Source organism: Lethenteron reissneri, chromosome 5, assembly GCF_015708825.2.
Source record: "Lethenteron reissneri isolate LAM-NWPU_2019-01 chromosome 5, ASM1570882v1, whole genome shotgun sequence".
Lineage (NCBI taxonomy): Eukaryota > Metazoa > Chordata > Hyperoartia > Petromyzontiformes > Petromyzontidae > Lethenteron > Lethenteron reissneri.
This window is the reverse complement of record NC_083783.1, coordinates 2,535,327-2,559,083: the sequence shown is the minus strand read 5'-3', so window position 1 is coordinate 2,559,083 and position 23,757 is coordinate 2,535,327. Positions and strand designations below refer to the sequence as shown.

General features: G+C 44.9%; 1 protein-coding gene and 1 long non-coding RNA gene across 2 annotated transcripts in view; one reads left to right on the top strand and one right to left on the bottom strand.

Moving 5' to 3' along the window:
- The window catches only part of LOC133351242 (cubilin-like), a 43,996-nt gene extending 38,867 nt beyond the window's left edge, over positions 1-5,129 (bottom strand). Inside the window, exon 1 of the mRNA XM_061566329.1 lies at positions 5,054-5,129. The gene's annotated coding sequence lies outside the window, so the exon portion shown is untranslated. The remainder of the gene's footprint in view (positions 1-5,053) is intronic.
- LOC133351256 (uncharacterized) lies at positions 1,887-23,286 on the top strand. The gene is made up of 4 exons (XR_009756164.1): positions 1,887-1,979; positions 16,842-16,961; positions 20,203-22,440; positions 23,185-23,286. It is a non-coding gene; the product is annotated as an uncharacterized LOC133351256 (long non-coding RNA).
- The last annotated feature ends 471 nt before the right edge of the window (positions 23,287-23,757 follow it).

The window sequence follows — 23,757 nt, the reverse complement described above, 5'->3', positions numbered from 1 at the left end:
TTCAAAATTGACAGTGATACTTTCATTCTCAGAGCTCTTGAATTTATGCAGATTACACGCAGAGCCAATCCCATGTAAGGAAAGGTCTTCTTTATCGGGGAGGCAAGGATATGTTTCACTGCATTCGACACGATTTGTACCATTGTGCTGAGTCCAGCGATGCACATGTAGTATTTCTACCTTCAGTACACGTAGAATGGATTGAGAGCAAAACCTACAACACATACAAGTACAATCAAACTCCCTATACCACGATGGTGTGAACGATGAACGTCGCTTATTATCGGTGATGTTATCCGCAAATGTATTCCACTTATCCGCAAAAAGAGATTGAGGATAGTCATACATTGTCGGAAGAATTTGCCACGTGCCTTCACTCATCTGCGAAAAAAACCTATTTAGATAGAGTAATAAACCCCGGTATATGCCGGGGGGATACGCTCCAGAAAGGCGCGACGACGAATATCGAAACGACATACAATCTAAGGGATTTACGAAGTATTAGTCGTGGGTGGTGGAGGTTCAAGCCTGCGAGGCGACGGATAACGAGAAAGGAAGGACGGTGCCGTCAGCGACGTTAGTGTGTGGGTTGAGACGACGCTAATCGGGTGGTGTTAATCATAAAGTGACGATGTATTTTCGAACCGACGTTAAAAGTGGGGAGAGACGTAAATTGGGGTATTACGGTAAGAGGAAGCCATTCCACAATGCAGGATGGGGAAAAAAACTGGACATTCCTGGATAAAAGTAATAAGGGGTTTGGTGTAATAGGAGTTTACATAGACACTCCAGCTCCCTTGAAGATAACAAGAGTCTTTGGCATGTGCAGAGTTTGCGGGCGGGGCACGGGGTAACGCCCCTCCAAAACTGAGCACGTGTAAGCATGCTAATACTATTAGTTTCACACTTTATGCATTCAGAAACAAATATCTCCTTTTACTAACCAATGCACGAGTTTCAATGTACTATACCTGTATTCCATTTAATTTAATCAGAACCCATCTGTTATTCATAGTTTCTTGTTCTTTCAAGTAAGTATAGCTGGTGGGACATTTATTAATTGACATTATTATCACCGACTCTTATATCTCAAGAGAAAGAGCGTACAGGATTATTCGTTTGTGGCATAACACTTACACTCACGACATCAGTGCTTCGCAATCCGGTACTGTCGTTTCAAAATCATGTACGGTGGACATTTCCCTGTGATGCGTCCCTTTCCTTGGCTACGTATGTCTGTTGAACTTCTTTCGCATCGTACGTAGCCAACCATGCTCATCGGAGGTGCGAAGAGAGTTTTAGACCATACCTCCCTACCCTCTCAACTCCCTCGGTCGTAAATGCAGTTGGGCAAATAGACACGGAGACACGTTCAGAGTCACACACAGAGACATGACAAGGACCCCTCACCCCCCAGAGCCTCACCAGACGTTTTGGGCACATGCTGTTAGCGAGCACCTATTAATAGTATTTGGCTGCTTTCACATTTCCACGCGATAAGACACTTCTTTGAGCTATAATTTGTGGCCAGTCGCTTCTGAAAAAAGAGCTGCATAGCTCATTGGGCCTTACCTGGTAAAATAACAAAACGTTTAGTTTAACTAAGGCCGACACGGTATACAAGTGGGTGGCCAGCACCACGCCCAGCCGCCTTCATCTCCCCAGTAGCGATGTTTACACACCGCAACATTTATTCATTTGAGGCTGAGTCGATCTAGGGTAAAGCCCAGGACCGGTTCAGGTAATCGTCACTGATGGTGGCCGTGACTGGGAATTGAACTGGGGTTGCCTGCATCGGAGCGCAGCACGCTAACCACTGTGCCTCCACTCCCCATGGAGACGCATACACAACCATGGAGACATACGAATACACTCAAGCAGTTGGGCAAAGTCTTGTCATGGACTTGTGCTCTGCTTGGGTTTTTTTTATTTTCGATGAGATCAGTGCGAGCATGGGTTTTGGAATTCTCCTCTCCCAGGTACAGCACATTGCTACCCACCCACCCCAGTATCACAGTGAGTTGTCGGTTCAGTGTGCCGAGATGATCGATTAAGCAAGAAAATGAGGGCCATGAAATGAAAAGGTTGGAAAAGAACTCCACAACGTAACTTTTAAGGGCCGTGATTTTTCTTTAAAGGTGTATTTAATTCTCCTGCACTCTTGTAATGTGTAAATACTGACACTTTTGAAAAACTGCTGGGAGTTTTCGGCCGAGTTTTATCATCGTCTGACGCGTATGTTGTGTTTTTTTCGCACAAACTGTGCTAAAAACTCAAAACTTACACCAATTAAGGAATTTTGAGATTAAACAGAATACACCTTAAGATGTGCTTTAAAAAACTTATGAGGTTTTATCTCTGTTAAGCTTCAGGGTAAACTTAGTTTGACTCGTTTGTATGTTGAACTTCTTTCACACCGTACGTAGCCAACCGTGCTGTATGTACGTGGATGTATGTTGAACGTCTTTTGCACCGCGATAATCGGAGGTGCGGGGGAAGGACAACAAACTATGGGTCCATACTCTTGGGTTCTTTCGGTAAAGTCACGTAGGTAGAAAAAATAATAGATCACGACGTTTCGAGTATGGATTCCTGCAGTCACGAAAGCTTCAAATCAAGATTAAACTATGGGTCTCTGTGTGTGAATAGGGCACGCGGGAAGCAACTATGTTGAAAGACAAGAAGTGCAAAGCTATTTTAGGGTTTTAAAATTAAGGAGACCTATGTTATTCCACATCACCTCGGCTGCCAGTGAACGTGTTTCAGATGAATGTTGTATGCAAATAAGTGACATGACAGTATTAACATATAACGTTATTTTTAATTCCGACAAGGTGGCATTCTGACCACAAGTATTGTGATGAATGCAAACATGATTCCTTGTAAAAGGTTTCAGTTTGGTGTTTTAACATTTTAACACCTGTTTTGTTGCCAGAAAAAAGGGGAAAACTTATTCTCAAGGTGGACACAGATATATGCATCCTTTGAAAAAACGCACAGCCTACTCGCGAACAGGATATTTATACACCCTCTGTACCGCATCTTTGTCTGAACACATTCACTTGGGATGTGGTGAATTGGTTTTACGTCAAAAATGAGCTGCACGTGAGATGGATCCCCGTCCAGTTACGCTCAGAGTTGAGGTTTGAGAGTCGACTGTAAAAACAGCACCATTACTCACAGCTCATGGTGCCAGTCCGTGACCTTCAAATGCAAACAATTCCATTTTGGAAAATGTTAAATTATATGGCCTACTTCTTAAGGGGAAAACCCAGTGAGGGTAGTTAAATTGTAACTTGCGATCTAAATGCCTAGTTTGGTATTATTAATTCCTTGGGCAGCAGCATTCTGCGCATACAAGAAGTTATCATGAATGACCAGCAAAGCCATGTGCTGCAGAAGGCAATGCTGAATTTAACAAAAGTATGGATTATATCATGAAAAATGGCAGCGCTCTGCATCAGAACAGGTAGGACGATACTGGCATTGTTCCACAGACGAATAAAATAAAACATTGCCGCTATCGCTGACTAAGCTTTCGTGGATAGTAATGAGTAAAAACTGAACGAAAAATGTGTCACTTTGGAACATGAGTGTATCACATGTCCCCGTCAATATATGGTCCATGAATGTGAAACTAGAAAATCTTTTTTGAAACAAGCACGTAGTTTAAATAGTAACACTTTCACATTTATAAGTTATCTTGTCTGAAACAAGAAGTTTACAGAAAGACTTTAAAATTAACGGTCTGGATGTGAATGATGCTTGCATGAGTGAGAGTTTGCTAAATATTAAACAATGCGACATTCAACAGCAGTGGGTTGATGTCATGATATTATGATGTTCATATGATATGATGTTAATACGATGTTATGATGTTGATATGATGTTATGCAGAGTTAACAGATAAAGGGAAATGCAATACCAAGGAGAGTGGGGTATTGCACGGAAATTATTTCTGACCTCAATTTTCTATCAACGTTTGAGGTGTTGCAGAGTAGATTTAATATAGTTTTTATTCAGGTTAAATGGTTCACAGAGCATGTTCTGAACGGTTTTTTGTTTGTTGGGAAAAGGTTTACAATAAGCATTGTATGTATTTACAAAATCAGTTTTAGACAGAAAGTTTAAGAATGATTGAAAGGTGCTTGCTCCAGTATTTGGTCTCTAAACAACGTCAGCGTTTGCATCGACACACAATACATTTTCCCACAAACTCTCACACCCGCACCTCCGATAAGCATGGTTGGCTACGTACGGGGCGATGAAAATTCTAAATGCAAACATACATACAAACATACATACAAACATAAACTCGGTGCATCCGCAACCAATAGTCCAGTCATCTCTTACAGGCATATCGCTTTAAGTTGTGTCGCGTGAACACGCCCAAAAGTGTGAAGTTAGCAAGAAGCTTAAAACACGCTCAGGGCAGCTCTCATCGGCCTGAGTCATGGTTGATAGATCCCAGAGGGACGATGAGCCGGGTTGACTTCTCAACTGGGGTATGAACGAATGAACTTTAACGTTGTGAGTCAAGAAGAGCAGCCACTGTGAACAGAGCGACCGACACCACGACATTTAAAGTGACCTTAATCAGTATCCCCCCTGTTAGGGCAGTGAAATACAAACATTCAAAATAGCATGCCATCGTCAGATGTGACATACCTGTCAACCCCGTTTCAGTGCCTACCTTATTACATTATTGGTCATCCCGTGCCCTTATAAATCTCAACGTTCATCACAAGGGAGAAACACAAGCAGAAATATTTTTTGCTCATATTGAAACTGCTAAATGCCGTATGGACATGACAACGCAATTGCCCTGTACAAGAATAGCGGGTAAACCGTATGTGTTGACAGCTATGGGGTGAATTTTTCAAATTCGACGGCAAAGCTTCGTAATTTCATGTTTCTTTTAACACTGAGAGTGACCAATAATGGTTCACGAAGCCGAGTATACATTTTTTTGCGTGAATTAAAACAATACCATATACCCAAGGCAAAAAAGAGACGTCGCATGCATATGGAATAGATTTACAACACAACTTACCAGGCCAGTTGGATGTCAGTCAGACCCGTCACCTTGGAGCTGCTGCTGCTGCCTTAATATACGAGCGAGCCTTCCCTTTACGCAAATTCGATGTTGCAGGTTACCAAACACGTATTTCTTGTTTCTCTTGGGGGGCGTCCATAAATGACGTCACGCGATTTTGGACGATTTTTGAACCCCCCCCCCCCCTTCGTCACACGGCGTCACAAAAAGTCAGACCCCCCCCCAAATATAACGTCACAATGCTCTGCCCCCCCCCCAAAAAAAAAAACATGCTTCAAATCACTTTAAACTATTCTCATTGTAGTGCGTATTTAATGTGGCGCTGCACTCTGATGTTGTAGGAGAAAACATTTATTAAAAAGTCTATTTAATTAAGTAGAACGTGTTGTCTATATTTATTTAAAGTTGCACATTTTTATGTGACGTCACATTTCCCACCCTCCCCCCTCGTCACGCATCGTCACAAATGTCTGACCCCCCCGTAGGTGCGTGACGTCATTTATGGACGGCCCCATAACAGCAGCGGCCTGTAACCTTCAACCCGTTCTTGTTACCACAGCGTACGAAATACTGTGCAACTTTATATACTGTGCTTGCCTAGGAATACAACTGAGAAATACCTCTTTCAGAAGTTATTAATAATTACAGAATTTTTATTATTATTAACTCAAACAAGTTTTGAATAAGAAAAAAAAAGTTTCAACATGAATTCTTAAAATGTTATCATCTTAAAGAAAACTCACGCATGGCTCAAATGTTGAAGGCAATGTGTTGTATTGTTGATATGCGTTCGCAAAAAAGACACTCCACAATTCAAAGATTTTACTCGTACACACACACACACTGGTTTTTGTTAATGTAGGTCCATAGTCAAGATCGCATACCTGTCGACCCACACGGTTTACCGCGTATTTTGTAAAGGGAAATTGAGTTTTCAGGTCCATACGGCATACAGCCGTTTCAATACGGGCATATTATGTTTGTTTGTTTCTTGTTTGTAATGGGACTCTGTAGGATGAACGTTGAGATTTAAAGGACATGGGGTGACCAATAAGGCCTGAATTGGTATGTAATAAGGTAGGCACTGATAAGGGGTTGATAGGTATGCGATCGGCCTCTATGGAGGAGGCTCGTGAAGGACGCTGTTACTGGGCAGTTGGAGGCAGTCGCCCTCCAGCAACAACGGAGGGGCAGAGGAGCGACGCTCACAACAACACAGCAAGTTGGCACAGTAGGGGGTACAGCTGGTACATCTACCGGTCATCTCTGTCAGCCAACCCATGGCACCTGAGTCTGTCCCGAGACCTGTCAGCGAGCCTGCGACCACTTCATGTGGCCTCAAAGTGCACCTAGCCTGGCACAGGCGCCGTGGTGACGTCACATTGCATGGTTAATCATTAACGGCGCACATGTTTTTATTTCTAAGTACTATACATTAATCATTAAACGTGGCAAAGATTGTTTATTACAGCAGCTAAATTGTATCCTATTTGCTTTTCCTGTTGATCAGATACGTTAAGATTAATGTCATTAGCATTGTAAAGTGTTTTCGACTGCCTACTGGAAGATGCACAGTTTGTACATAAAAATTCACGTGTTGCCAATCCGCGTATTTATCGGTCTCGTCACGTTGTAATTCCAATAAAAGTGGGCTCAGTACAGGACCCATCGCAAAGAGAAATAACGACAGATGTCCAACAATAATGATGCTACAGTAGCACCTCCGATTAGCACGGTTGGCTACGTACGGTGCGAAAGAAGTTCAACACACAGTGTACATAACATACTCATCCCAGGGAAAATGCCCACCGAGGAGATGGAGCGAATGAATCTGCTCGCGTGAAGGTGCTACCACAGTACTCGGGATCATTGACTACTTTGGCACTGCATAACCGTCAACCCCTTTTCAGTGCCTACCTTATTACAGACCAATTCAGACCTTATTGGTCACCCGTGCCCATATAAATCTCAACGTTCATCCTACAAAGTCCCATCACAAGGGAGAAACACAAACACATAGACATTGTTTTTTGTTGTTGCCCATACTGAAACGGCTGTACGCCGTATGGACCTGAAAACTCTATTCCCCTGTACAAGAATACGGGTTGAAAAGTATGGGACTGTTGGCTGCAGTGCCATGAGGGACACGACACGTGTTGGATCATTAATTATATCGCTGGGATTGAGAGACGGTGGTGGATTGAGGAATGTCCTTCATTCAGAGCGGATGGGACCATAACTGCCGATGATGCATTTGACATTTTATTAAATATATATTTTAATCGTATTATTTGAAAAAAAAACGTTTATTTTGCATGATTACCTGTCGGAATGCTGTATGTACACACACATTCACACCCGTGAACTGGACCTGAGGCTCTACCCCCGTGTACCCTTAACAGACGTTTTGCATCATGTGCTATGTAGGCCGGCACGGCCAGCACCACGCCCAACCGCCTTTGCATCTCCAGGGCCGATATTTACACACCGCACCAGGTACTCATTTTGCAGCTGAGTCGACCTAGGGGAGACCTAGGACCGATTCAGATAATCGTCACCGGTTCTGGCCGTGAGCGGGAATTGGGTCGCCGAGTCTGTGGTGCAGCGCGCTAACCACTACATTACCGCTCCCACCAGCAACAACAACAATCACCATTCGCCACTAAGTGGCGGTGATGTCACGACAGCGCTTGTGCCAGGCGATGTGCACGTTGAGGCCACGTGAAGTGTCGAACGCCCGCTGGCAGGAGGTCACGGGGCAGACTCAGGTGCCACAGGTCGACTCACTGAAATGAGTGGCCGATGCGCCACCTGTGCCCCCTACTGTGCCAACTTGCTGTGCTTTAGCCACCCGGCACTCCGTTCGTTGTTGTGAGCGTCACTCCTCCGCCCTCTGTTGTTGTTGGAGGGCGACTGCCTCCAAATTCCCAGGAGCATCCTTCACGAGCCTCCTCCACAGAGGCCGATCTTGGCACCGCTGGTATCAGTCATCGGCAAGTTCACTCGGCTCCACATCCTCCTGTACTACATCACTCCATCTCCTTTCCATCCCATGTCGCGCCCGTTTAGCCCGCTCTATTCAGCCGAACAACAGCTGTTTAGGCATGCGGTGGCTGGGCATGTGGGCTACATGACCCAGCCAACGCAGCCTTGCCTGCCGGAGGAGCTCACCGATGAGACTTTGTCCAGATCTTTCAAGGATTTGTGAGCTCCTCACACAATCCAGCCTGGTTAAACCCAGGATGGATCGTAGGCAGGCCAGCCTAAATGTTTCTAACTGGCGAATATGTTCCATTAGGGGAGTCCACGTTTTGCAAGCGTAGAGGAGGGAGGGCATGACTGTGGTTGAGAAGACCTGAAGCTTCGTGTGGAGCAACAGACCAGGTAGCTTCCACACAGCGTTGCGCAACTGATGAAAAGATAATGCCACTCGACTGATTCGGAGTGAGACCTCTGCTGTCAATCCGGAGCCAATCATGAGCACACTGCCCAGGTATGGGAAACTCTCCACTCTCTACACAACTGTCCCATTGTGGTGGTCAAGGTTGACACCAAGGTTGACACAGGTCACACAGGTCACACAAGCTAGGGGAGAGGTACGTACCGGTCTGGACCGGCCCGGATTGACAGGGACGAGAGGTGGTTGGAACGGCTCTGAGGGGAGGGGGCTGGCGAGAGCCAGGGCCCGAGACACCCCCGCCCCTCAGAGAGAGGGGATATATAAGACGGCTCCCGGAGAGCGGAGGGGTCGATCGGAGGAGAAGCTGAAGGAGGAGAGCCGGAGATCCTGGACCCCCAAGTCTCAAGGATGCCGCCCCGCTGGAACTGAGTGGGCTGAGTAGCTGTAGGCTAGGGAAGAGAGTAGCTGAGTAGCTGTAGGCTAGGGAAGAGAGTAACAGAGTAGCTGGAGGCTAGGGAAGGAGAGAAATGAGAATAGAGCCGGAGGCTGTACCTCCCTAGGTTGTGTGTGTGGGACTGTCTCCCCAGTGAGTCCTGAGGACTAGTGTTATCGGAATAAAAGCATGTGGCCTCTACGAAGTGTCGGTCTCATTCAAGAATACTACACCATCACCAATTGGGAGTAGTGGCAGATGCATAGTTTTGGTAGCGCTGATGGTAAGGCCCCACCTCTTAGTGGCACGCTCCAGGTTCAGCAGCAGCGCCTCCAACTACTCATCTGAGTGAGCAGAAATTACCAGATCATCAGTATACATACCATGGTTGAGCAATAGGGAGCCATCCCTTGACCGCACCCTGGCATCGATCAGCCTCCCATTGTATCTGTACCAGATGGAAATTCCTCCGGTATAGCTATTGAAGGCTTCACGAACTACGTGGTCGAAATAGATGTTAAATAATGTGGGCGTCAGAGGACATCCCTGTCTCACCCCAAGGTGAACAGGGAATGGCTCCAACTCCTAGCCACGTAGTTTTACCTGGGCCCGCTCACCATCATGAAGGTCCTTAATGATCATGAGCATAGAGTCAGGGACTCTGAAAGCATGAAGAACAACCCAGAGCCCAGGCATACTGATGGTATCATATAGGTCTTGTTGGAATTCCCTACACCTCAGCTGTAGCAGACGGACAGAAAATATGGCATATATGCAGGACCGCCCTTTCCTGAAACCACATTGGGGCTACTCTGAAACCACATTGGGGCTACTAAGATCACATTGGGGCTCCGCGATGTTGAATAATCCTTGCCAGGACCTTTCCCGGCACACTGAGGGGTGAGATGCCCCTGTAGTTGTTACAGTCTGTGCGGTCCCCCTTTTTAAATAGGGCCCCCACCAGGGCCTTCTTTTAATCCTGCAGAACCCATCCAGTGGTCCAGACTGTTGTTATGATGTCATGTAGGGCAGTCTGTGTACAAACGCCACCCTCCCTCAGCATTTTGCTTGGGAGATCATCTTTGCCCGGTGCCTTTCCTGGTCTCAGAGTCTGGATCGCCTTCAGTACTACCTCAACAGATGGCACCTCAGCCAGCCACTCACAAGGGGTGACTTCTTCCTCCAATATTTGAGGCACCGCAGCCTCAGCAGGGTCATCCCCACTTCTCCCCTTGATGTTTTCCAGGCTGAGAGATTTCCGTTCCCCCAGGACCTCACAGAAATGTTCAGCAAATCTGCAAACCTGTTCCTGGGAGTCGGAGATTGCTTCACCGTTTTTTCCCCTGATGATGGTAGTAGGTGTGGCAATGCAAGTTACTTTTTTGATGGAATTAAATAGCGACTTGTGATTGCGGGCCACTGAGGCAGATTCCATCTCCTCAGCAACCTCACGGCTCTCTGAACCTCCGAGCGAAGGCTGCGGTAAGCCTCATTCTCTGACGTGGGATGCTGTAGACGATGAGAGTGGGCCTGTTGCTTTTTCTCAGCAGCCCGAACACCTCCTCTGTCAGCCAGGGTTTCTGGGGAGGTCTGTACCGTGTACCCACTGCAGCCATTGCAGATACATGAGCCACAGTCCTAAACCTCGCCCATTTCCCCTCGACATCAGGAGGAGTGGGGGACGATGCCAGCCCCAGCTGCAATCGATGATTAAATTCTCGCTTTCAACTTTCATCAGCTAGCTGAGACCAGGCCACTATGGGTTTGAATGGGATCCTGGGTGTACACCTGTAAAGGTGTGATTGGGCGAAGACGCGCCATTCCCATGCAGTTAGCCAGTAGTAACGGCCACATGCTAACAGGGGGCAGAAGAGGGGCTGAGCCCCAGTGCTCAGAGACTAAGGCCCATGAGGGCCCACCGGTTACCCTATGGAACGGTATGTTTAAAGTAATATATCCCAGGCCCCAGTAGGGGGGCTGGGGGATGACATCACCCCCAAATCCTTCTGGAAGTTTCGGGAAGGAAGGTGTGGCCGTGGTGGGACGAGCCACGGCCCTGCATAAAAGCCGGACCCCTGAACGGTCTCAGGAGTCGTCGTTCACCCGAAGATTTTAAGAGCCTCCAGAAGAGAAGAGCCCAACGGGCAGAGCCGTACCCCTGGTGAGGGTCGGCTCGAGCTAACCAGTGAAGATAGAAGAGAACAGCCCAAGGGCAGAGTCATACCCCTGGCTAGGGTCGGCTCTAGCTATACCAGTGAAGACCAAGCATCACCCAAGACAGAGTTAGGTTAGCCAGTGAGAGGCGTATTAGTCTGGAGAGGCAACCTCCATAGTGTATTGGGTGTGAGGGGCCGTTACTCCTCTGTGTTAAGTGTTAATTGTTAAATAAATTCCGTGTTGTCTCAGAAACTTTCTCTTATCATTCAACCCACGACACACCCACCACCGGAGTAGAAGAATGGCAGCGCATCTTACAGATGACAAGTCGATGGTCAGTGGGCAGATTAGCACCACGGTAGATTCTGGTGTCAAGAATATGGGCCCGCATCCGCTGTTCCATCACTATGTAGTCCAGCAGATGTTCTTGCTTGGACCCGGCATTCATCCATAATGTTGTGTGGATGCGCCGATGCCGGAACAGCGTGTTGGTAATTACAATCCCGCGGGCTGCATAAAAATCTAGCAGCCTCCTACCATTGTTATTGAGCTCATCTGGCCCATGCCTTCCAATCATTCCAGACCAGGTGCCAGCATCATGACTAACTCGGGCATTAAAATCACCCAACAGGATGACTATCCTGAGGGCCACTTTAGCTAGCACCTGTGACAGGAGGTCATACAAGGCATCTGACTCATCGGCCTTGTCTGCATCCCTCCACGGATGTTCATCTTCAGTGGGGGCATAAGTAACCCTGACCACCACTCCTTGCCTTTGGTTGATGGGAAGGCGAGCCCAAAGTAGCCTGGGACTTACAGCTTCCCACACCTCACCGCCACGCTCCTATGCCCCCTTCATTCTTTTGTTCAGAAGAAGAGACACTCCCTGTTGTTTGGCAATCTCCTGCCCCGGGCAGAGCACTGTCCACCCCTTATGGTGGCAGGAGCCAGAGCCGGTCCACCAGACCTCCTGGATACCACAGAGATCCAGGCGGTACTGGTCCAGATCCCGACAGAGGAGTGGCAGCCCCTCCTCCACAGTGAGCATTCGAACATTCCACATGGCCACCCGCAGTGGTTTTTTGCTGTTTCTGGAGGAACCCCGATCGTAAGGATTAAATCTGCTGGCTCAGCCAAATGGGGTTTGGCCAGGAGATGTCATGAACGCCTGTCCCCCTGGGGCCTCCGGCACAAGCTTAATTAGTTTTTATTCCCTAGTATAGTGGTCAATTATTTTAAGGTGGAGGGGTTACCAGCCCCTCGCACCCGTCCAGAGCCCCCATCCATACCTTCACTCACCGTAGAAAAAGTTGCCTGAGATCCTCGATGAGGAGTGCTATCTTAATGGAATCATTATTATTGCTGAAAAATAGGCAGTACGCCCAATGGCATTCAAATACGGTGCTACGTGGTTGGCCAAATGCTGCGTGTGTGCCGTTACAGATGAATGGAGAACAGAATGTATTTTGAAATACAGGGTGCGTCATGTATGTCACAGATGACTGGCGTTTAACCAAAAAGCATTCAGTAATTATTAAAAATGCTCTCACCTCTGTATTGCACGTCCAAATTCCTCGCCGTTCCACTGCTTAACATATCTAAGTATCAGATCTTAACAATCACCTCCATTCCTGTTGTGTTTCCGGTGCAGCTACGCGTTTCACTCCCACACGTCTCTATTTAGCTTCGCTGTTAACAGCTTCTCGCGAACAATACTGCATCTGTTTGTGTATGGGGTGGGGCGGGTAAATAAGGCTTTGTGTCGTGTATTGTTAACGCTCGGTGAGTTGTGTACTTTTGCCATGTATCACGGACTGCCATAGGCTGTGGGTGGCTATGGTTGTCTTCTCCCCCTCAAACCCTGATTCCCAGCTTGCATTCAAGTACAGCCGACACTGGAACATTTGCCTAAGGCACACTCGGCGAAAGCGTGCGAAGGGATGGTTTTAAGTACGTAGTTTTTTTCAAAAGTTTTCAACAGGCAAGCCCCCCATTTTCACATTATCCGTAAAATTGTTTTGTTGACATGAATTACATCCAAAAATTAGAGATTGCCAGGTCAAGACTCCATAACAAAGGTTTTTTCCCGTAAATGTGTCGTTAAACCCGCCACCACCCGACACAACCAGTTAGTAAGGTTTGTCACGTCAACAAAACATGCCATTGCATTACTAGTACAACACAAAAGTGTGTTGGAGAGTAAACCCACAACATTTACAATTCGAGTACGATGTTGCGCCAGTAATTACAACCAACCTTACAATTCAAATCTTACGAATTAGCTGTGTCGGGTTGGTGGCGGGTTTAACGACACATTTATATTTTAAGCGACCTAACCCAAAAAAACCCTCTTATGGATAATATTGTTCGCGAATGCCTACTACTTCGCGTTAAACTTAAGCGCCTACACGATAACCCTGAACCATACAATGGTGAAACATACCAAATTTACTACATTATTGATTATAATAAATACAATTATTAAACGATATCAGTGTTTTCAAGTAGTATTTTACTTCAACAAGGCAGTTCAATAAAACAAACAAACTGCCCATATTTTGATGAAAGTAACACAGTTTTTTGTAGATGCATATCCAGGTAGTAAGTTCTAGGCCGTCTCATATAATTTTGGAAATGTATTTGTGGAAAAAACCCCCCATAAAAACCCCAGATATGTTACGTTTAGCTGAACTGCCACAGTGGTAACACACCCCTGTGGCGTCACTGCAACATGACTTGGCAGGGCTTGTGACACCGCTCTCTGTGTCACACCACTCGTGATAGGAGCCGTCTGTACCGAGCCAACAGAGGTCGGCGCACACCGAGAGAAACTCACAATCATGGCATTTGGTCAAAAAGCATGCCGCGGTGGCGAGATTGTATCTACCTCGCCTGGTACACAGGAGGCTGTGGGTTCGATCCCGACCATGACGCCTGTATATTTGTAGTTTACATGTTTCTCTACCCGTGATCGTGTGGATTTTTCTTCGGGCCCTCCGGTTTTTCCCTCCACATTTACCTGATAAAACAATAATAGTAGTTTCGTTCATAGATTTGACAGTATTTTTCATATTTGTAGGAGGAGATAGATACTGCTGCATTGCCATGGCTTGAAATTATGTTGGTGACCAACCAAGCACGCATTTATGTTTTTGGTTGCATCTTTCCTCTGAGGGAGATCCATTTCCTTGCTTCCCCAAAATACCTGGAGCCCTGGACGAGCTCCATTCATAATTTCTGACTCACACATTCTTGGTAACCTGAGCGAACCTCTCTGCCACCTGGCCAACTTATACAGAGCACTTAAAACAATGCTGCATGAAATCTCAATTTTGCTCCGATTAAATTGCATGTCCTCTCATCACCTCTCTTCTCACTCCTATTCCCTTTCTACATGCTATCTGCTCCAGGATTTAAGGAGTCGGCCTCCTCTGAATGGGCAGGGTTACTACTTCTCTGCTGCTGCAACCATGGTATTGAAATCCCTTTCCCACCCATTTGCACAGCCGACATCCTGCCCCTGTTCAACTCCACGTTTGAGACCCACTGTGGAAATGTAAAAATTGACTTCGCGCAAACTGGCTCGGTGGTGAGCTCTTCAATAACCTTGCTCGATTCCTTTAAATATGAATCTCAACGAGCTGTACACTAGATTGAAAACTAATTACTCGAAATTAAAAACTCATTCATTTGAAACTGCTTTTTATGCTTGGTTGTCCTTCCCCCGTACCTCCGATGAGAACGTTTGGCTATGTACGGTGCGAAAGAAGTGCAACATACATACAAAACACGGTGCAGAATAAAACTTCAATCTCGATTAAAACATCAATGGGCAAGCTATTGTTTTACCATTTATGTGCGTTGGTGCAAAATATTTTTAGTTTTGTCTAACGAAGTATGTTATCAATTGGTTTGATTTTCAAACGTTTTACTTTTTCCCTCGGAGATACTATCTCGATGGTCCATCACATGGCTAAATAAAGATGCAGTCATTACGACAACTCGATGTAGGGAATTGCGCTGTAATATAGCGTATACATTAGGGAACAAATTGAATGCAGGCTACTTAAATTTGCATGCGTTGAATTTTAAATCTCTAATTGCGGAAACAAAATTGGGGGGAAAAAAGCAACTATGCATGGCCTGTCGTTTGTCCAGCGTGCATTATCATTCTGCTCCTGGTGGTTGGCACGGCGCGCTTTTAAAATAAACACTTTTTTTTATCCGACCAGGTCTTTCTGTCTTTGTGTATGGATGATGTAGATGCAAAGCATTCAGGTGGCGTGGCCTGTGTTGTTGGTGGCATGGCTCATATCTTTGTTGTTGCTCTGGAGATCGACGACGATCGATGTTGGGTCGCCGCATCGGTCGTGATTTCTCACTCGCCAGAAGTGGGCCACGTGAAGGCTGCCACCTTCCACTCCATTTTTGTTACCATGTTAGGCCCTCTGAGCTATATAGCTATTTTTAGAACACGACCTGGCTACGATTGAATGAAGTGGCTTATAACGTGGAAATGTATCGCAACCAAATACTCTAAACGCCTGTTGATTCTAAATGTGGAGGATAAAACCGGAGGAGCTGAGGAAAATGTTACGCAACCACGGGGAGAACATACAAACTTCAAATATACAGCAGGTGTCAGGTTCAGGATCGAACCCACAAACTCCTGTATACCAGGCGAGGTAGTTAACATCTCGCTACCATGGCGTATTTTATACTGTGCTGGTTTCCACCGCATTTTGGCACTCCAGCACCTCACGCGGTGATCTCCACAGCGTCTGGTAAGTACCGTATGTATTTTTTTTATTTAGTGACTGATTCTTCAGTGTATTCATATTTTATCAGAATATTATGGTTTTTACATTAATATGTGCTTGAAAAAGGTTTTGCTGCATTATTAAGTTAGATTTTATCATGTCTTGGGGCTGAAAAATCTTCCGTAGGAATGCATCTCTGTTAATATAAGGGAAGCTAATGGGAAAAAAACGGTTAGATATACAGAATTTAACTTTCTGGATATTTTTTCAGGAACATATCTGTCGCGCATATTCAGGGATGCTTGTTCCCACGTGTGGAGAATATTGATGAAGTGATCCCATGGAGAAACATAACTTCTTCAGTGTCAAAGTTACACTGAATTCAGATAGTTAGAGATGCGCACCTCAAAATTCTTACATGAGCATGGGAATCCTTGTCTATTATTGTTTATAAACCACCCTTTGTCTGTCGGTTGCATTTACGGTGGCTTTTAGGAAGGGAGTAAGTGCCTCCAAATGGGGAAACCCCCAGAATGCAGACAGTCAATCTAAAACAACACCAACGAACCTCTAGTTGTAGGGTGACTCCCAAACGTGTTTTATGTCTGCAGGTCGGTAATGGCGAAATATTATTGCCCTCCCTCGCCTGGTTAATCATGCAGGAGGTCGTGGGTTCGAGCCTGACTCCGACGGTGCCTGTACCTTTGGAGTTCGCGTGTTCTCCTCCCGTGGTTATGCACGTGGATTTTTTTTCAGGATCCTCTGGTTTTGGCCTCCTCTCCACATTTAGAAAGTTTTTTTTATATGATTTGACAGCTACTATAAATTCTAACATGTGATTTAAAAAAACACACTTTCTATGAGCTCTCTCATATGCGGCCAGGGTCACATCTGGAAAAGAGCTACATAGCTCAGATGAACAATAGTTTTTTTCTTAGTTTACTAATGTCATGGCCACACCTGGGAGATGACCCAAAAATTGTTTTGTCACTGCTAATTCCCCTGGCTTAGCTGCGTATTCTGTTTCATCCCCAGCTAACATCAGTGAGCGACAGTCCTTTGCAGCAGCAGCCCAGTAAATGGGCACTGCGGATAATGGCAAAACCATCCACGGACAAAGCCCAGTAAAGCCGAGGACAAAGAGAGCAGTGCAAGGTATTACTCAGCATCTGTCACACGTTCAATTAGCACGGTTGGCCACATACGGTGCGAAGAAAGAAGTTCAACACACATACATCTGTCCGTGTATTACTGGGGAGAGACCAACGACAAGTCTTTTACCAGTAACCTGGGGAAACAGCAAGATAGTTTTACGGTGTATGGATGGAGGCTACAAATGCCATAAAAGATGGCAAAGCGTCTGACTGCTCAAATGAGTGTTGGGTGGTGCCCTTTGCTATCGCTGGCCTGATCCAGTTGTAGAAATTCCACATTCCTGCGTTGTGGCCCAAGGGTGAAACTAAGAATAACACGCAAGTTTGGAAAATGAAAATACACGCAAATAAAGGGAGCCAAGCTTGTGTGCGACCATACTCGAACATTAACGAACATTTATAGATGCTTGTATTGTTAGAATAACTAAAGTAGCAATTTAGAAATTTTAATTATACAAGTATTATTTGGAAAATTAGGCCAGAATTTTCATTCATTGGTGGAGTCGTTAAGTTCTCGTCTTATTCCAAGTCAACTTAGTCTCACCATCATCATCACCATCCCGTCATCTCTGCAGGTATCCTTAAAATGAGCACCTCTCAATGAGGCTGCACCACTTGGAAGGAAGTCAACGGCTGATGCTGTGTGTTAAGTTGTACGTCTGCCCTCACCATAGAAATGTGGATTTTCTACCACTGGCTCAAGCCGAATAATGGAGATTGCCTCAACCAAACCTCAATTGCCAGTGGGCGCACTGTTGTTTGTATTGCATTGGAAGACTATTTTAATGTATGTGAAAGCAATTCTAGTAATTACTTTGGCAGATATTCAAAATGAAATAATCATTACCATTCACATATGAAATACTACTGGGTGCCAAAGATGAAGCTGTCATTGAAATAATCTGTACATTTATTAATCCAGATTACACTTGCAGTTTCGAATAGCATATCATCTCACGATTGTATGCATAGATATTATTACAGAACAGCAAAACCTCTGTTATCGGCACTTTTAATCCGGAATGCTCTATTAACCGGTATCTATCATAGATAGCAATAATTATATTCTTTCATGTATCTGGTAAAAATGCGACAGCTATCTGGCGTCTTGGCGTGCGCTTCTCATAGATCTTATAAATCCGTCGTTGTTTACGGGAGCTTCGGGACAGTAGTGGTGCTAGCGGCAGTCGGTACTGTACATGCTGTGCTATACTACTGTATATTGAACTCTAAACGGTCCCCATTTATACCTGTAAACCCATAAGGGTTACACTGGATTCGTGTATAGGAAAATTGAGTTTAAAGGTTCATACGGCGTACAGCCGTTTCAGTACGGGCAACAAAAAAACAATGTCTATTTGTTTGTGTTTCTCCCTTGTGATGAGACTTTGTAGGATGACTGTTGAGATTTATAAGGGCACGGGGTGACCAATAAGGTCTGAGTTGGTCTGTAATAAGGTAGAGAGCACTGATAACGGAGTGACAGGTATGTCCACTGCTTCTCTGCAATCAACTTGTAATGCTCTACAACTGAATGGTGAGTAGCCTCTGTAAAAGAGTTTCATATTTCTCAAATCATCGTTAAAACGTTGGCATAGGTTCTTTCTTGAAAATGTTAACGTACTGTCCTTGGAAAATTCGTTGAACTGTAAGTATAACTCCCAGATAACGGGCATAGTTGACTAACCGGCCCCTCGATTCCCCACGAATCTAACAGAGCTTTCGCTGCAGCGGTGTTGTCGTCGTTGCTTAAGCCATGAATGGGGCCCTTTTCTAATGGCTAGGCAGGGCCCCGCACCATCACCATCGTGTGCAATGATCAGTGAGGAGCGCCAGGTCGGGCGTGGGTGCCCCCTCGGGCAAACAGACGCACGCACAGTCGCTCGCTCGCTCAGGTTTTTTTGCTTCGGATCTGATTTTGACACTCAGCCGCAGGGAAAGGTGAAGACGTCCGGACGTCTGGTTTTAAGGATGAACTACGTGACCTGAATGATGGGCCCAGATTCCAGGGTCGTATGAAGTCCTCTGTGCTAGGGAAACCAGTGCAGGATGCCACGTTGACGTTTGTGAAGTCAGAACTATATTACTCCTATATATTATATATACAACGTATATATATAATGTAAATTCCACCATATTTATGTACGTTTTTGGTCTGATTTGTCATGAATTATTTCCTTACGCTGGTAAAAAAGAAAATATTGCTATACTCTTTGGATCTTTCGGTAAAGTCACGTAGGTATAAAATAAAATAAATTAAATCACGACGTTTCGGGCACAACACAAGCGTCCGTCATCAGGTGGGACAACCACAGCAAGAAAAACAATTGCTGAAGTGGGCAATTTTTTTTCTTATCTTTAATTAAATCGTAAGTATTTATTATTTTTTAACATAGGTAAAATCTTGATGTGGTGGACCAACATTGCGGATCCTATCATCCGTGGGTTTAAATGGCAAATGTACTTAACATTTCCATGGCAAAAATATTGAATAATTGTGGATTATTGGAATATTTAGTCACGTCACTCCATTTATCCACAAAAATTCAAAATATTTGGAGCTATAATGCAGTGGTAAGGGCTGGCCCATGCCCACAGACAACCCACGGGTAAATGTCAGCACAGTAGACTCTCGATTATCCACGCGATTGATGGGGAGGACGGCTGTGGATAATTAAAAACCGCCGATAATCCAAAAAATAAAAAAATTTCCGTGAATATCTACTTTCCTGCTCCCATGCAAAAGAGTCCGAGAGTCCACCCACTAAGTGGATAGCAGACACGCCAATCAAAATCAAACTCCACCCACTGTTGTAAAGATATGCAACTACTGTACTGTAGAGGCAATCACATTGATTTCGGATGAACCAGAGCAGCATATTTGTTCGGTTTAAGCATATGACTTGTAATAAACATTTCCAATAATAACAATGTATAATTGTTTTTAGATTATTCATTTGGGCTTAAGGGAAAATCTATGAGTTGTTAATTTATGTAAAAACCTCAGGTGCGCGGTTCATCCGAAAATCGTATAAACCGCACAACGGATAATCGAGAGTTTACTGTAGTTTACTGGGGGGGGGGGGGGGGGAGGCTTCACATATTCGCAGAAAAAATGCGCAGATGTGTAAGTCCTGAGAGTGCAGCTGAGGACTGTGGATCACAGCATTGTGTTTAAAATGCGTGTGTAAATTGTGCGTCTCTGTCCCTCTCTGTCTCTTCCTTCCGCATACGTGAGAAAGACAAGGAGAGACAGAGACACGTGGAGCCTACGTGGACACAGAGTTGCACAGACAAAGGTGAGACAGAATCAGAGTAATTTATATTGGCTGGAGGAGGAATCCGGTGAGCAATAAAGCTCTTTTTCACAGATGTTCAGTATTGGCGGGTCAGCGAGTTACAACAGCAAATACAAAAAATAAAGCTGGGAGTGCAAAATAGAAAAATGGTAAGAAAGCCACCGAATATAAATAAATATTAAATGATGTCTGATTTATCAAGATTGGTCAAAGCTGCAAAAACAGCAAGCAGTACCAGACCACACCATAATAACAACACACAGTAGTAGTCCTCAATAAAATGGCACGTTAGCATTGCACTATTGATACTACACGGGTAATCATCAAAGTAAATAATCGCATTGGCAAATGTGACTGCTGTATCCAGCACCGATCTTCTGCTTCTGAGATAAAGAGACTCAGAGACGTGGAGACACACAGAGACAGAAACATAGCGACTGGAATGTATTGGCCAACGGTGTTGAATGATGCAATAAAAACAATAAACAAGATATTGGCGTCACAGGAATGCTGGCTGTGATGTAATTTATTTCACAACGTATTGAAATGCCTGCAGTGCAAACAAAGTTTGTTGTTTTAGTGTTTTATTTTTATTTAGATTATTGGTCCTTTGGGACAAGAGCCAACACATTGTTTTGTACTTACACGCGATTATGTATTTGCAAGTGCGAAATGTCAGATGAAAATTGTATGGTTCTACATCCAAAATGAAAATACAAATAAATACGTATTTTCTGTGCACAAATCGCAGAAGGTAAATACTACAGAGCGCACTACCGTTGGGAGTAACACATACACACTTTTCACAGAAAGGTCAGCAATCATCTTGGGAGACTAAACCAGGTTACCTACTCAATGAGCCATGAAGTAAGACTAAACTTTTTTAGATTTTATTTTACCAGCTAAGGCCCACCAAGCTATGTAGCTCTTTTTCAGAAGCGACTTGGCTATCATAAATGATAGCTCAACGAAGTGGTGGCTTATCATGTGGTCCTCCGGTGTTTCAATCCACATTCAGAATCAACACGTGCTTAGAGTATTTGGCTGCTAGAAATGTCTATGTGATGATAAGCCACTTCGTTGAACTATCAAGTGGCCAGGTCGCTTTTTAAAACGATCTATATTGCTCAGTGGGTCTTACCTGGTAAAATAAGAATTGTTTATTTTTTTTGGTTGTTATGCAAATGTAGTAGTATTTTTCCACTATCGCGTCTGTCACTCTTCCCTCGATCACCACCTGTTCCCGAGGACTCGTCGAAACTCAATTCGAACCGCAAACACGTGAGGCTCGAGTTTTAGTTACTCACCCGGGACGTCCGGGTGAGCCAGTGTCCGTGTGTTTCTCTGTGTGTTTTATTTGGCAACTGTGAGGATGGCCATCTATTCACTCATTTCATGGCTTCATTTGAATTTCTGTCTGCTGCGTTCATTTCAATGCATATCTGTTTAATTGTTTTATTGATGTCTGTGTGTCTATGTTGGTAAATTTTTTGGGGAGTGGTAGTTTAGCGGTTAGCGCGCTGCGCTACAAACCCAGTTACCCGAGTTTGATTCCCGCTCACGGCCAACACCAGTGACGACTATCTGAACTGGTCATTCACCTTCCCTAGGTCGACTCAGCCTCAAATTAGTTCCTGGTGCGATGTGTAAACATTGTCACTCAGGAGACAAGGTGGCCGGGCGTGGTGCCATGCCGGCCTGCATATGTGCTCGCTAACAGCAATTGCCCTAACAGTCTGTTCAGGCTAAACGGGGGATATTTGTCTTTGTGTATTTGTTATTTCAGTCGTCAGGCGCCTCGTCTGTTGAACTTCTTGCCCCAGTCTGTTAGGGATGCTCCATCAGTCGAGGTTTTTAAGGCTCGTCTGAAAACCCATTTATTTTCTCTTGCATATCCGTCTCCATTTTAATGTTAAGGGCTTTTTTACTGGGATTGTATTGTAAAGCGCTGCCAATGCCTTGTGTGAATGGCGCTATATAAAATTGACTTACTCTCAACCGTGTGTTGTGCGTGTGCCTCATTGATTTGAAAATTTCCGCGGCGCGCCTGGGACTTTGCCGCGACGCACCGGTGTGTGACGGCCACGCACTGGGATCGACCCGCCTCGTCTCCCCAAACCGAGTTCAACCGCCAACCAACTCGCGTGGGCGGCTTCGTACACTGTGCGAAAGAAGTTCAACGTACGGACGTACCACAGTCACAGCTCATGGCACTGCCCCCTGCTTCTTCCCTTCCACGGCACTACTATGGAATTGCCTCCCGTCGTCTCTTCCCACAACCTCCAATAATAATAATGATGACCTGGCTCAATTAAAGAAGCGTGTTACACTCGTACCTATTACAACTTTGATAGTGCTGTTTGTTTCTAGCCGCTTGGTGTTTTAAGGAATTTGGGCCTGTACTCAGCAACTGCGTTAAAAAAATAAAATATTTAAAAATATTATTTAAAAAAACACGCTTTAATGAAATGTACTGTCCGAGCTGCCCCTCCCGCTGCCCCCTTCCCCCATCGCCCCTCCCCTCCTTCCACATCCATTGCAGTCGATACGACATTGGGAATACGGTTGAAATTGAGTTACAAGATTTTAGGATACGACAACACACAGAGTAAGTTAAATACAACCGTGTAACATGTTAAAAAATATGTTTTGGATTTTTTTATGATAGAATATGGTATTGTCATCAGTATGACAGGTATTTCAAGTTTGCAGTCGAATAGCACATTGGAAAGTGGGTAAAAATTGAGTTACAATATTTATTTTTTGAGGATACAACAGACGGAGTGAGTTAAATAAAAGCGTGTAATGATAATAAAAACAATGTTTTACCATAGATGCATGAGGCAATATGGGCTGTCACCTCACCACAGAGAAAATACTCCAGGACATTTATCTATTTAGATGTATGTCATCGATCTTTTTCAGAAGCGACCTGGCTATCACAAATGATAGCTCAAGGAAGTGGCTCATCATCACGTGGACCTTTGTAGCAGCCAAATACTCTTAAACGCATGTTTCTAAATGTGGGGGGGGGGGGGGGGGGGGGAAACCGGAGGACCCGGAGAAAAAATCCACACGACCACGGGAAGAACATGCAAACTCCAAATAAACACGCGTCAGGATCGCTTGTATGCAAATTATAGGCCGTGAGTATTTGTAAAATTTGTAAACTGGCAATTGTCAAGTTATGTATTGGCCGAGGGGCATGGGAGGGACCGTGTGGTGTAATGGTATGTAGCTCTGTCGTGCACAGCTAATCCAACGCGATTACTGGGCAAGTATTACTTCATCGAGTGAACCACATTCCTATGCTCTTCCAACCGTGCTAATGACGCGGACGAGCCGGAACAAAATGAGGTGAAAACGCCGAGACGTAAAATGCGAATCATTTGCGGGAAGTACACACGCAGAGATTGTTCAATACTCTCGAGTGCACAGACACGTTCCCCACATGCTTGGTTTGTTAGGATTTTTGGTGTGTATAACACGCTCCTTGTT